Source organism: Ptychodera flava, chromosome 1, assembly GCF_041260155.1.
Source record: "Ptychodera flava strain L36383 chromosome 1, AS_Pfla_20210202, whole genome shotgun sequence".
Lineage (NCBI taxonomy): Eukaryota > Metazoa > Hemichordata > Enteropneusta > Ptychoderidae > Ptychodera > Ptychodera flava.
The window spans coordinates 15,458,669-15,471,909 of record NC_091928.1 but is presented as its reverse complement, the minus strand read 5'-3'; the positions used below and the strand labels follow the sequence as shown (position 1 = coordinate 15,471,909).

Below are 13,241 nucleotides of genomic sequence, written 5' to 3'. Positions count from 1 at the left end.
TCTTTCAACGTTCTGAACTAAGCATATCTCTAAAATTTATTATCGGAATCGAGAAGTTCTCAAACTAATCCACCCAAGACCATAAATAAAGAATCAATAATATAGTTTATTGCCCTTTTCTCTTCCCGCTTATAGTACGTTAAACGATGTAGGGTCGAGTCTCTTTTGTTGACGTGTCAGCTTGTTGACATTAAGTTAGCAATTTACGATATTTCATCATGCGAAATACGCTTTATCTGACGCAAGCGTCACCCGAGGGCAAAAATACTGCGTTCGTTGAACTCCACGAGCCTCGATCGCTTGAATTGATTCCAACAAAATCTGTAAGACTTCACACTGGGGATGAAAGACCGCGACAGCGGCAAATGCAGAGCGTTCGCTAGAGAAAGTCGTACCACAAACAGTCTCGGGGGGGGGGGGGGGGGCGCACGGTGTGTGTCCGAAGTGACATGCGCAGAAAAATGGCCTCTATTTACATTGCACTGTCACTCAACTCGCCTGTTCGACAACTTGCATGTATGCATGCACGCGTGACCTATCGCCTTTCAGGCTTATCACAATTCTGCTTCCACGGCAGAATTTTGCATTGCATCGTTTCCGTGTTTCAACAATATTTTTGTTTATTGTTTCGACGTCCTTGTTCTGAAAAAAAAACAAACAAACAAGTGATTACTCGTCTCTTTGCAGTGCACTGAGATATGAACACTGCAGTATAAACTTTTGTAAACAGTACAACTTTCTAGATGAGTGTTCATAAATGAATTCCGGTCCACGGTTACACGAAACATGAAATTACACACTTAGAGCTTGTGTTTACAAGTTGAACACAGGTTTTTAATATTCGACACAATTTTCAGATTCTCATCGCTACTACATAATTAGAGCATTTCCGTGTTTCAAAATAAAAAAGGCTTCACTGGGTGAATTTTGCAGATTTTTTACATTCATTTGACTAGATTGTAAAAAGATTGAAGTATCGGATCGGAATAACACTTAGTCTGATGGTGGACATGAACATGGCAGGACATCCTTAGGGGTCCTGCCAAAACTTTTATGGAGCAACCGAACCCTTAGGATGGCGTTGATTTGCAAAGTTGGTCGGTAGGGGCCCAGCGTTCTTCAGTTTGCCTTCAGTTGTAACAGACAACACGGAAATGAATTTTTAAATTCTCTGATTGGCCAGTCTAGACCTTACAGGAAGTTATGCAAGGATGGGTTTAAAGACCAGAGCACGTTCTTATCTCCTAGCTGGTCAAGGTAATTTAGGTCTCGGGTAAAAATATATACTGATTATAAAGATGATGACGTCACTGACGATAACAGTTGGGGGTGGGATTCCACTCTTTGGAGTATCATCATTTCTCAGAAGAAGTGCTTCCAATTCATCGTAAGAAATTGCGCTCTGGTAATGGCAATGACGTCACACGAATGTAACTTTGTAATTTAATGCGCCACAGGAATGCTTGCCCAGAAAAAGCCAAAGTTGAGAGTTCAACGTCACACCGATCATATGGTGTAGGAAGGTCTTTAAATAACAACGCATTTAGAGCTAACAATTCTCAACTCTATTTTTCGTCTTTATGTTGATTTCATAATTATGAATGTTTTTAAAGCCTTTAGGGCTGTAATTTTTCCCACCAAAATTTTCGTGCAACATTTTACCTGTTTTCATGAATTTTTCTGTAATTCTTTGATAATTTTGGACGAAGTGGACATCATATTTCCTTAGCTACAGTTTTTATCAAAATTTTCGCAAAAATTTGAAAACAAAAGATGGACTGGAAATATTTTATAAAGGCAGCAAATATTGACCATGGCGCTCAAAGGGTTAATGACTTCCGACGCAGTGGTGAAACTTGACATGTAATGTGGGATACCGTCAACTCGACGTGAAATCTTTATGATGGGTGGTTGATACACTAGCTCTGCGTGGCAGGGCTGTGTGTTACCGGCTATATGGTGGGAGACTCATAGCCGATAACATGCAGCCCTAAACCGCAGAGATAGGCGATACATCCATTTCAAAAGCTTTGACAAGTGGAAAAGAAAAGAATATGTTTTCTGTAATAACTGTCATTCATTAAAGTAATTTCCGCCTTAAACAAAAAGAGGGGTGGGTTTGTACGGTAGCGCTTGCAAAGCCTTTTAACACTTTGATACACCTTACAGTCACACAGGGATCATTTAAGGAGTTCAGCGACCACTCGGTGGTGACATGTCAAACTACATGTGTTAGCAGACCTCAGGCTAACTATCAACAATCTAGACAAAGATCAAAAATACTTCGAAGTCTCGAGTCTTTTCGTCGCACCGCTGCTATAAAATCATAGAACTTTCGGGGTTTAAACAACTTTTGCAAAGTGGTTGCCGATGATTTCTTCATTGATTTGACTGTTTGGAAGAAGCAGACACTATCTCATTGTGAAAATAATAGAGTATTGTTAGGGTCACTCACATATCTTTTTAAAGCAACTGGAATCTCAAGGATTTTGTCTATTTTTGTAAAATAATTCAGTGAGGGGCCAGTAATCTTCAGTATTTTGTAGCGAATAATGCCTTTTAGTCGCCTCTTTCACCAAAAAGAGAACACGGAAGTTAATTTGTAAATTCCCGACTTCATATGAGGTTATGTAAGGATGGGTTGGAAGGTCAATCATATGTTCCTATCTCCCCTCTGATAGTCCTCTGTGCATGCTTTGCGTGGGGCCTTCGGTCAAGGTTCCCAGCCATTGTGTGCCCATGTTGATATTTGCGATGACGCTTGACCGAGTTAAGCTGACAGTGGGGGGGGGGGGGTTCCACTCTTTGAGGTGTCGTCATTTCGCGGAAGAAACGTTGCCTATTCCTTGTAAGAAATTACGATCTGGTAGTGACAATGACCCCGCACACAAACGTTCGTAATCCATGCATGCGCCCTATGTTGTAGGATAGCTAACCGTGTAAATTGCAGAGTTGAAAGTTCAACCTTTCACATCGATTACATTGTGTAAGGAAGATGTCGTTGAATGAGAAAGTTAGACACAGGGAAATAGCACCTATTAGTCTATTGTTCATTTCTGCGTTGATTTCACAATTCTCATATGACCTCTGACACAGTGGTTAAATCTGATATACGCTGTGGTATACCGCAAAGCTGTACCGGAAATCTAAATAATACGCGAGATGCACCGATTTCAAAAAGTCAATTGTCAAGTGAAGAGAACATGTCTTTGAAATAACCGTCGACTATTAGCGTACTGTAACAATAAAAATTAATCTTGTTTGCATCGTCAGGTCGGTTTAATTTTTCGGTCAAATGTCAATGGTGAATTTCCCTATAGCTGTGGAGTTTGATGCGTACGTGTGACATAATTTGATAAACCGGGGTGACTCCGTATCTGTATATGATAAATCCTTATCTGTACGGGTTTTCCCCGTTGCTCGTATGTATGAGCGTTTCCTTTGATAAAAATCTGCAAACGACATGGGAGGGGGCAAAATATGTTCTACAAGATCGTCAAGCCAGCGACTCAACCATCGAAGCCACTACTGACATCAGCTCTTTGATTGTAGAGATTCCAAATTATCCTGACAGTCGTTGAACAAAATTTTAAACACGATAACCCGTTTACAAGTTGTATCAGTCATGATTTTAAGGCACTGCGCGCCTCGATATTGAAAGACTCAAACAATTTTGCTCAGACTTGCCCTCTTGAAATGAAAAATGAAAATCAGTGGTCACAGTGCAAAATTCGGTACTAGAGAAACAAAGCACCCAATATTTAACACCCACTCTCGAAATTCAAAATGGTCGTCAACCCCATGTTAAAAACTGGGAAAATCAGTTTTCATGAAAATGAGCAGGTGAAAATCTTATTTACGCCAAGAGCTACAACCCCCCCCCCCCCAAAAGTAAACGATAAAAACAAAGTATTGGAAAAAAATGAGAGTCGGGATTACTTTAAAGCATATACATAATTTTTCTTATTGAAGGATATTCGCGTACATATACTGATGTCTCTTTCTATTTCCATACGGTTAGATCGTGACTGCTCTGTCCGACAATCTCCTTGGTATCGTCACAGTTAAGGTAGAATGTGCCTCGGGGACAGATACTTGGACTCTCAAACTTTTACAATTCTTTTCTGATCTACCACTTGTTGGGGCTCATTTTGAAGCCCAATGAGAAAGAAAAACTTTCACCGTCTTAGTCTTTTGAAAACCGAAAATTTTATTTTTGTCCATAGAGTTAACACAGGGATGGCGGTGATTTTGAATTTCATATATCGTTTCATCTTGTGTAATTCGTTTCTCTAGTACCAAAATTTGCACTGTGACCCTGATTTTTCATTCTTGATTTTGAAAGAGAATGGCTGAAAGATTCCTTGGGGAAAGTTTGAGCAAAAGTTTAAATCTTCCACTTTCGAGGCACATACTACCTTAATTCGAAAAAGTATGTACAGTGAGAATTGAAAACCCAAATCTGATATGTTCAGTTCAATATTTGTTTGATTTTTTTCCTAAATACCCCATCGTTTAATACAAATATTACACTCTTTGCTTTAAATTTACACACGCATCAAGGCTCTTCGTCTTTATGTCTGTTAGAACCGTTTTGTTGGACTCTCACAAGCTGCCGAATGGTAGAAATCTTTACTGACATCATATTCAAATTGGAATAATTTTAAATTGCAAAATAATTTGAACTTGCCAAGAAAGTGAAGAAAATGCATTTCTTGCCGTCGTTGTACAGCAGTAGTTTCCGGGTACGATAAAGCTTTTGAGAAGTGACAAATTTGCTGACGTCATCATTTTATGGTCTGACATTAAAATGTCGTTTCCTCAAGGCTTGCTCCTAAAAAGCTTGCGATTATATTTTATTGATCAGTCATAATTCTCAGTTCAAAGGTTATTTTCAGGTAGACTTCACAATGACGAAAACGATGGAAGATGACCTGACCTTTCCCTGATTTTTGAACGTGAACTGTAGTCAAGGAATTGTCTTAGAGTTTTAAAATTCGCGTTGTGTATTTCGAAGCCCCTCATCGCGCCAAGTAAATCGCGGCACAACTGATCGAACGTTACGGTTGAAAAATCCTACCTCACAACATCAAGTCAATGTATGATACCTATCGCAAAATGAGCTCCCCCCCCCCCTCCTCGCCTCCCGTATTAAAACAGTTCAATCAGGACCCCGACGTTCATATACAGCCAAAAAATATATACACACCGAAGAGCAGCCGTGCACTTAATAATTAGTACTCACTTGACCTCAGGGGTCATCTAAAGTGTTATCAGAAAAAAAAAGTCGTGACTTGGGGTTTAAGATTTGTGTTACGTTAGGGCGTTGCTAAGGTTTATGTGGTCCATTTCAGTAGGGTCAGCATTCACACCGTTTCCGCGGCTTTACCTGATTGTGACGTCACCAGGTCAGAGTACACCACATGTAAAATTATCCCCTTGGCCATTACACCATCGAACCAAGCCTGTAGGATCGGATATTATAAGACATTCCTTTAGTAACGGTTTCTGGAAAATATGGCGTTTTTCATGAGAAATATTTTTTTTTTACGGGAGGGGGTGCCTTTTTTCAAATATTATAAAGGGCCGTCCGGTGTTAAGCTGATGTACTCAACAGATAACAGTATAATCTTTGGATTTTCATTAATGAAGGGCTTGCCGGGTGATGGGTTCCGAGAAAAGTTCCCCTTTTCGGTGCAATTACGCTGTCTAACTCTGATAGGGACTTTCCACGTTTCTTTTATTTTGTTGCCAACAGTGAGTGATTGATAACAGACAGTCTCTACTGTCATAAAATGTCGGTTTGGTCGACAGTTCAGTGATAAAACGTGACAGTTCATCTGTCTCTTTCCTAGACGTGACAGCGGCTTTGAAGAGCACGACAGGTCTGGCCTTTGGCGGTAACACAGGACAATAAGGAATATTAAGGTAAACATCTGAATATTTTTTTTCTGTAAGAATCAGCAATCCCTCTGTGGCAAAGGAAAGTCTCTAAAATAATACCGTAATTTAAACCGCAATCCGAACCGTAATTTGGCATGCGACTCGACCTCAACTCAACTTGGACCAAAGGTACGGTTTAGACAAATTGTCATTTATATGATTGCTTTGCACGTGGGCATATCGTGACAGCAATAAAATGTTACTCTTGTGTCAGTAGGTAGTGCCGTATAGCCTAGCGTTTCTCAACAGCCCCATAAATTACCAGTATATCTATATGCAAACGGCCATACACACGCAAATTTTCATGTGTATTCTTACTCAATTTAGTCATATCATATTCGTCCGCTTTCCAACCCTTCCAGCAAATTCCTAACATTTATCAGATAGTCAATTTAGCACATTAAAATTTGCAATAGCTTGAGATTACATTTGCTGTACTTCAAATCCAGTCAGAACTTAGAAGGCAGTCCGTTCCATTAATGGCCACCATTTCAAACTTATAGTAGCTGTAAGTTTTAATGACTTTTTCACAACTTTTGTTGTGTATGTCAACTAATTTTTTTAGCTTTACCTTCCAAAGCATATTGGAACACCTGCTATTTAGTTTGTCCACACAGTGTGTAAACACGTGTAAAATGCATTGTTATTGTTTACATTTTACATGTGAATTCTAGTCTGGACCAGGATAATCTACACGAGTACAGAGTCGGACTGAGTTGGCAAACTGAATACTGTGTATCTCAATATGCTTTGGGGATTAGAACAAGTGAGGGTGCGTTCATAAATAATGGGGGGCCTAAAGGAATGGCGATTGAAATCTTATTTTTTTCTGATCTCCCCTCAATATCATCAAAAATGTTCAAATCCCCCCTCATCTACACGATCAAAACTTTTCAAGCCGCCCTCCCCCTAAATTATCATAGGGCCACAGAGTTATTGGGATGTACGCACAGAAATAAACATGTGTTGCGCAGTTGTGCTCGCAGATGTTCAACACTACCTGTTATGAGCAATTAGCCATATTTTTCAGGCAAGTTTTTAAATTGATTCATTTTTAACTGCATCGGTGGACTTTTATCAGTATTTACCGACTTGAGTTAATTTAACTCTGGCCAGGTCAATGACACCAGATGAAGAGCACACAAAACGAATATGCAAATTATCAATTCCTGGCTACATTTTGCCAAATCATACTAAACTGAGCACAGTGACTTACCAAAACAATATATTTTTTAAAAGTAAAAGACATATATGACTTACATACTACTTCAAAAAATCTTACAAATTAACAAATGATGGCAAATTTAGTAAAAAATAAATAGTTCCTTTTAGTCACACATCTTTTTTTCATTTAGAGTCTTTACAGTTCAAAATTTTACTTCTGTATTGTTATATATACGATGAGAATGTGAAACATTTCATTCACTACATGAACTTGAAATGAATGGTTTTATATATTGATTTGAAGTGACTTTCAAGAAAAACAGTAACTTTCATCGTACATTTGTAGAAAATCAAGTATGGTGACGCCATCTTTTTCCTTCAATATTTGTTTTTCTCATATTCAAAAATCCGTGGAGACTTTAAAGTCTCCCGGTCTTCCATGTGTTGCCCTGGGTATGTTGCACCGTCATGAGCGTCATTTGTCCCAAACTCTTCTTCAATTACCATGTACATCAGAGTCAGAGCTATCACTGTCACTGTCACTGCCAGTATGCAACAATATTTTGTTCAGTTTATACAACTGTTCTCTTGTTCTACTCCCTGCAGCATGTTGAACTGTCCAGTATTCAGCTTGCCAACACAGCCTGTGTAAATAAACTGTGCATTTGTATCACTGACAACTGACTGTCAGTCTGGACTCTAAATTCAGTTATCACCAATATTTATATATACAGGCTTTGTCGACAAACTGAATATTTTGTGATTCAGCATGGTGTAGGGAGACAGCAAGAATTTGTATTTGATACACTGCAAAGAAATATTGAAAACAAATTATCAACAGTTGCAGCTTCTGCCCTGTTACAAGTTTTACGAAAATTCAATAGCATCATACATTTTTAGATTTTTTCGAGATATAAGTAATGAAATGCGACAAAATGGTCCTAGATTTTGTTTAATCATTACTAACATTAGAACCATTGTTTTCATGTCATTATTGGATGACATAAAAATGTTATTCATTTTTCATCGAATTACCTACCAAACCTTGGAATCGGAAAATGTGAAAAATAAAAGGAAACCAAAATATTTTCAGCTTCCCCCTTATTCGCAGAGCAAAACTTCCAAATCCCCCTTACTCCCAGAATTTTCGAACCCCCCCCCCCACCAGAATTCCTCCAGTCCCAACCAGTATTTGTGACTGAAGGAAACCTAAGTGTAGTTGACATTAAAAACAAAAATAATGAAAAAATAATCAAAGGTTGCAGCTTACTGGCCCTCTTATATGTTTAAAATGGCGACTCGCCAGTAACCAAACGCTTTGAGCTTCATTCACTATAAATTCCAACATCCGGGTACAATACACGCGGAAATAAGTCACATCTGCTGGAATCTTATTCGAAATTTAAATTTACGAATTGTAACTTTCGAAATTTGTTGACCTCAAAAGACCTTCCTATTCTCTCCTGGTTTTCTCTGAATTCTACCCTCTGAAGGGATATGGGATTTTACTGCATTAGAAAACCACTCCTTTGTGAAATACTTGACAAGTAAATTCAACTTTAATAGTAAGTTAATAATAAGTGTATACACACACCTAAATTAGTATATTCTCCCAAACTTATTTTAGTTTGTAAGTAAATTATCATAAAAGTAATGATAAAAGATACAGCTAGTGGCACTATAATTTTCGCCTATCCCAGTTCTCCGACCCATCACAGTTCATCTTCTCACCAAAAATATATTCATTAGAACAAGGGACCGTGTCTATCGACCCCGTTGGGTTGTATACAAGCTGTCCCCTATTACAACAAGTTAGAAAATGTTGCAGCAAGCGTTTTATCTTATTCAGACTCGGTTGAAGAAACAAGTATGTAGTATGAATTTCAGAGGATTTATTTCTACGTCTTCTGCAGTGCAACTGTTAACTTGTGCTCTATAATCCAAGGGTGTTGATTTGGAGCTTGGCAAACTGATTACATTCATCCACTATTCAGCTTGCCTATACACAGGATTTAAGCTTTGCATAGTAGGCAATTACAAACGGCAGAATACCTTCATGGACAGGACGGTATTCTGTGTGAGTTTCCGCATACTTTAGTCACATGACATCCCCATTCTGTAAATCCTAGCTGCGTAGCCAGCGTATTCACTAGTCGAGCTCTCGCAGGGTTAGGGATTTCGAGAATAGGCATGTCAACAGCCAGGTCCTCTCCACTTGACCGTTCACATATTCAAACAAGTACTGCGATGAGCGGCATTTTTTACTTTGATGTGAGAAATTTTATGAAGGCAGAGAATTATTATTCAAAATGTGGTTTAACCTCATATAATATTACAACTGAAATTTGAGAAAGAAACTGGTTTACTAATTATTAACATACTGACTCGTAATGCAATGCAATTTACGATTTCCTCTCAAAAGTACTTCTGCTTCTTTTACGAGCTCTGCCATCTCTACATCCATCTTTCCAATTTCCTTGTAATTTTAGGAATGTTATGGTTCAATGATAAATGTTTTCATGACATGTGCATTAACTGCAATAGTTCATTTTGCCTTATTACACTAGTGGCTGTTCTGTACTGAATAAATAAATAAAAATGATGAACGTGGTGACAGTCGAATTTCCGTAAAACATGGATACGAGGAAAAAGTCAAGATCGACCTAGGTGAAAACACGTGGGCGAAATCGGATGTTTTTTGATAACATGAACTTTGTATTGTGTCTGACACATTCTTGAGGTAATCCTGAAGTAGGTCTGTGCATATACTATTTCAAAAGCTTTATCTCATGGTCTTGTAGCAATTCACTGTATCAGAACATAGCCTTGTCTGTGTGTCGCCCACTCTAGCCACCCTCATTACGTCATTACATCCTCTTTTCTGAGTAAATTGTGACTTGTAGACATGTCAGTGCATGAATGTGTCACGCTGTTACATTGATATTTGTCATGTAGTGTAATCAATCTCACAATAATTCAATTGTAATATTCAATTATAGTCTGTCAATTCTTCAATATGACAAGAGCTGTAACGGTTCCATAAATAGTTCAGTATGGAGATGACCTCTAGTGTTTTCCTTTGAAGGTTTCTGAAATAGCAGGCATGAATATCAAATTCACTTATAAGTTTTTTTAGTCACTGCAACCAGTTTAATGTTATGTAAAGGCTTTGGTGTCATTGTGACAAATTGGAACTTCTAAATTTATGATGAATTTGCCACAGTTTCAAAATCATCATGAGCTGCAGTTTCTTTCCTGTTACCGATGGCAAGCCAACGAACAAATGGACGTTAACAATCAGTGGATACGTTCAGTGTGGATTTCAAAACAATTTTTTGCAATATCATATTATGGATTTACTATTCTCAGACCCCAGAACATGGATTTTGTAGACGAATTGCCCTCTTTTGAATTATGCCTATGAGCAACTGATTATCCTCGTATTTTCTCTTCAGTTAAGGGGTCACTGAGTGTAATCGTTGATTTTTTTTCAATAATTTTATTTTGTATGTCAATTGCAAGTTCTTGTTCTACTCCCCAAAGCATGTTCAAACCATATATTTAGCCTGTCCGCACAGCGACTATACGCGTGTGATATGCACTTTTATTGTTTACATTTGAATTATGGTCCGGACCAGAATTAACAATGCAGTCTACACATGTATAAACTGAGTTGATAAGCTGAACACTCTTCTTATCAACATGCCTAAGGGGGTAGAGCAAGAAACTGTAATTGACATTAAAAACAAAGATAGTGAGAAACATTATGAAAATTATGAAAAAAATATTAAAATTTATAGCTTCTTGCCCTTTAAAACGTTCAAGTTTCTAAAATACTCTGCTTTTAGAAACTTCAGGCTATTCTGTCCCACATTCAACAATAAGAATTCAAGAATAAAATCGGGGAAGTAGCTCTGTGGGTTTACAATCTTTAATTCTCGAAAGAAAAGACAGAGACTGGAGAACTTAATACTTCCTGAAATTTAAAAGTATGTACAAACAAGCGTAGGGCTAGATAAATGTTCGATTTTAATAGTTTGAAATTAGTGTGGCAGAAGTGTAATGTGTCTTAAATTCTTCTCTTTTGCTGTGTCTTTTTCTCTTGTTTATAAATAAAAAATTAATAAAAAAATGTCTTAAAATTGAGTGACGTAAAGATAATCTGATTGTAGAATAAATATTTTCAAAAGATTCAAATTTTACTTGAAGAACCTTCGAAATACATCGCGAAAGTTTACATGTTATCCACCGGATATCATATTGGCTGTTGTCAATGTTGTGTCATTTTTCATTATAAAACCTCGTTTACACCTTCAAATATTTTTAGTCTACTTCATCCGTACACCCTTCCATGCCAGTGTATTTCTGTGGTTGCAAACCTTCAAGAGCTATCTGCGGTGACCACACGCAGCAAGGAAAACACGACTTTGTGTTTTAAAGGCGTGAATTTCAATTGGCGATGCAAATTTCTCCATACTATTGTAACTTTTGTGTTTCCCAATTTGAACACTGCATAAAGGTTTAGGGTATTGATTTTCTGTTCAGACCATTCTTGTGATGAAAAAGTGAAGTGTGACTCACGCTGTATCATAAAATTATAATAATTAGATTTTAACTTAAACACCAACATTAAGGCAAATGTAACACCATTGAAATTATGGTGAATAAGTGTTCCATTTTCTACATAACTGTTTAGGCGAAGAAAAAATTAAACTAAGTTTTAAGTTTTGAACAAACGCAAGGGTGACCTGGCAAAGTAAATGGTAAGGGCAGAGGATAGATTTCTGTCGCCTTATTTTCACCATCCAGTTGCCCGAAAATACGTCCCGATCGTGTTATGGGTAAAGAGAAAAAAGTTTGCCAGTGAGAACGTGTAAACCGAAACAGCACTTTACAAAGAAATGTGTGTATGCAATGTACTTGTTCAACTTTTTTATCGTTGGGAGGGTATAGATGTTTACATGTGCAATTGGGTAATTTTTGTGTTTTTTTCACCTATCATGATGAAAATCAAATGGTACAATTTAATGCTTATATTTGTCTCGGCATTCTCACAGGTGATTGTCATATGTGTTACGTCTTCTTCGTACCACACCGATACAACACCTGTGTCTTCCTGTCATGATGCTGGCCAGTATACCAGTTGACGATATTCATAAAGCTGGCCTGTTTCCGCGTTTATTTTGTCAGAGGTTTTTTTATTATTATTAAGTGTATTGTTTTTCAAGGCCATCGGCCCAAATGCAAGGGTCTTACAAAATATCTTGTAAAAAGTTACTTAATCACACACAGTGTATACATTTCATATATATATGGTTTACTTCTTACACTGGATGACCATGTTTGTTTGCATATATCGGTTACCCTGGAAATAAAAGATGATAAAAATACATTCTTGTCTCCAACTTCCTGTGATAACCATACGAATCCGAACCCATAAGAAAATAAAATGTTTTTGATTGACGTACTATAGCCCAATTGTGTCTACCTAATTGGTCTAAATTACGTAACATAACATATGCATGCCGGCGTTGTCTGTCATCTGGCATCTCAACTCTAAGATTGAAGTAGTATCTTATTATAAATATTTAGGTTTAGTTTTATCGTGCCGAAACATTTGGACAAAAGCTGTTTCTACTCTTGCAGGTCAAGCAAGCAAAGCCTCTTATTAATTACTAAGTGCTCGAAATAAACTAGGGTATGTCTCATATAAAACCCATTTTAAAATGTTTGATTTTATGATTTTGCGTATTCTATGCTATGGAGCGGAAATGTGGGGCTACCAGTACTATGATATAATTGGTTTGGTCAGTTGAGCAATATTGAGTAACTTCAGATGACAACGTTGGTCTTTCCTCATTCTAACATAACACCAGGTTTTGTTTTTCAAAGCGGGATGGGTGTGTCGGAATTCACAACCCAACCATCTGTGTACAGGCTGTGACAAAAGTTTTCTATTGTATTACTTGCGTTTAGCAATCGATAACAGACACTATTATTTGCTGAACGAAGAAGCATTTTACCGTTAGAATGGTCGCTTGTCATTTCATGATTTCTAGCCAGTACGGCAACCAGGCGAAGACAAGACACCCCCCTCCTCCTCCTCTCTCTCTGGTCGTGGTTGAAATATACTG

General features: G+C 37.7%; 1 protein-coding gene across 1 annotated transcript in view; it reads left to right on the top strand.

Moving 5' to 3' along the window:
* The first annotated feature begins 5,805 nt into the window (after window positions 1-5,805).
* Window positions 5,806-13,241, top strand: part of LOC139131165 (SAM pointed domain-containing Ets transcription factor-like) — a 29,032-nt gene continuing 21,596 nt past the window's right edge. Inside the window, exon 1 of the mRNA XM_070697145.1 lies at window positions 5,806-5,928. The gene's annotated coding sequence lies outside the window, so the exon portion shown is untranslated. The remainder of the gene's footprint in view (window positions 5,929-13,241) is intronic.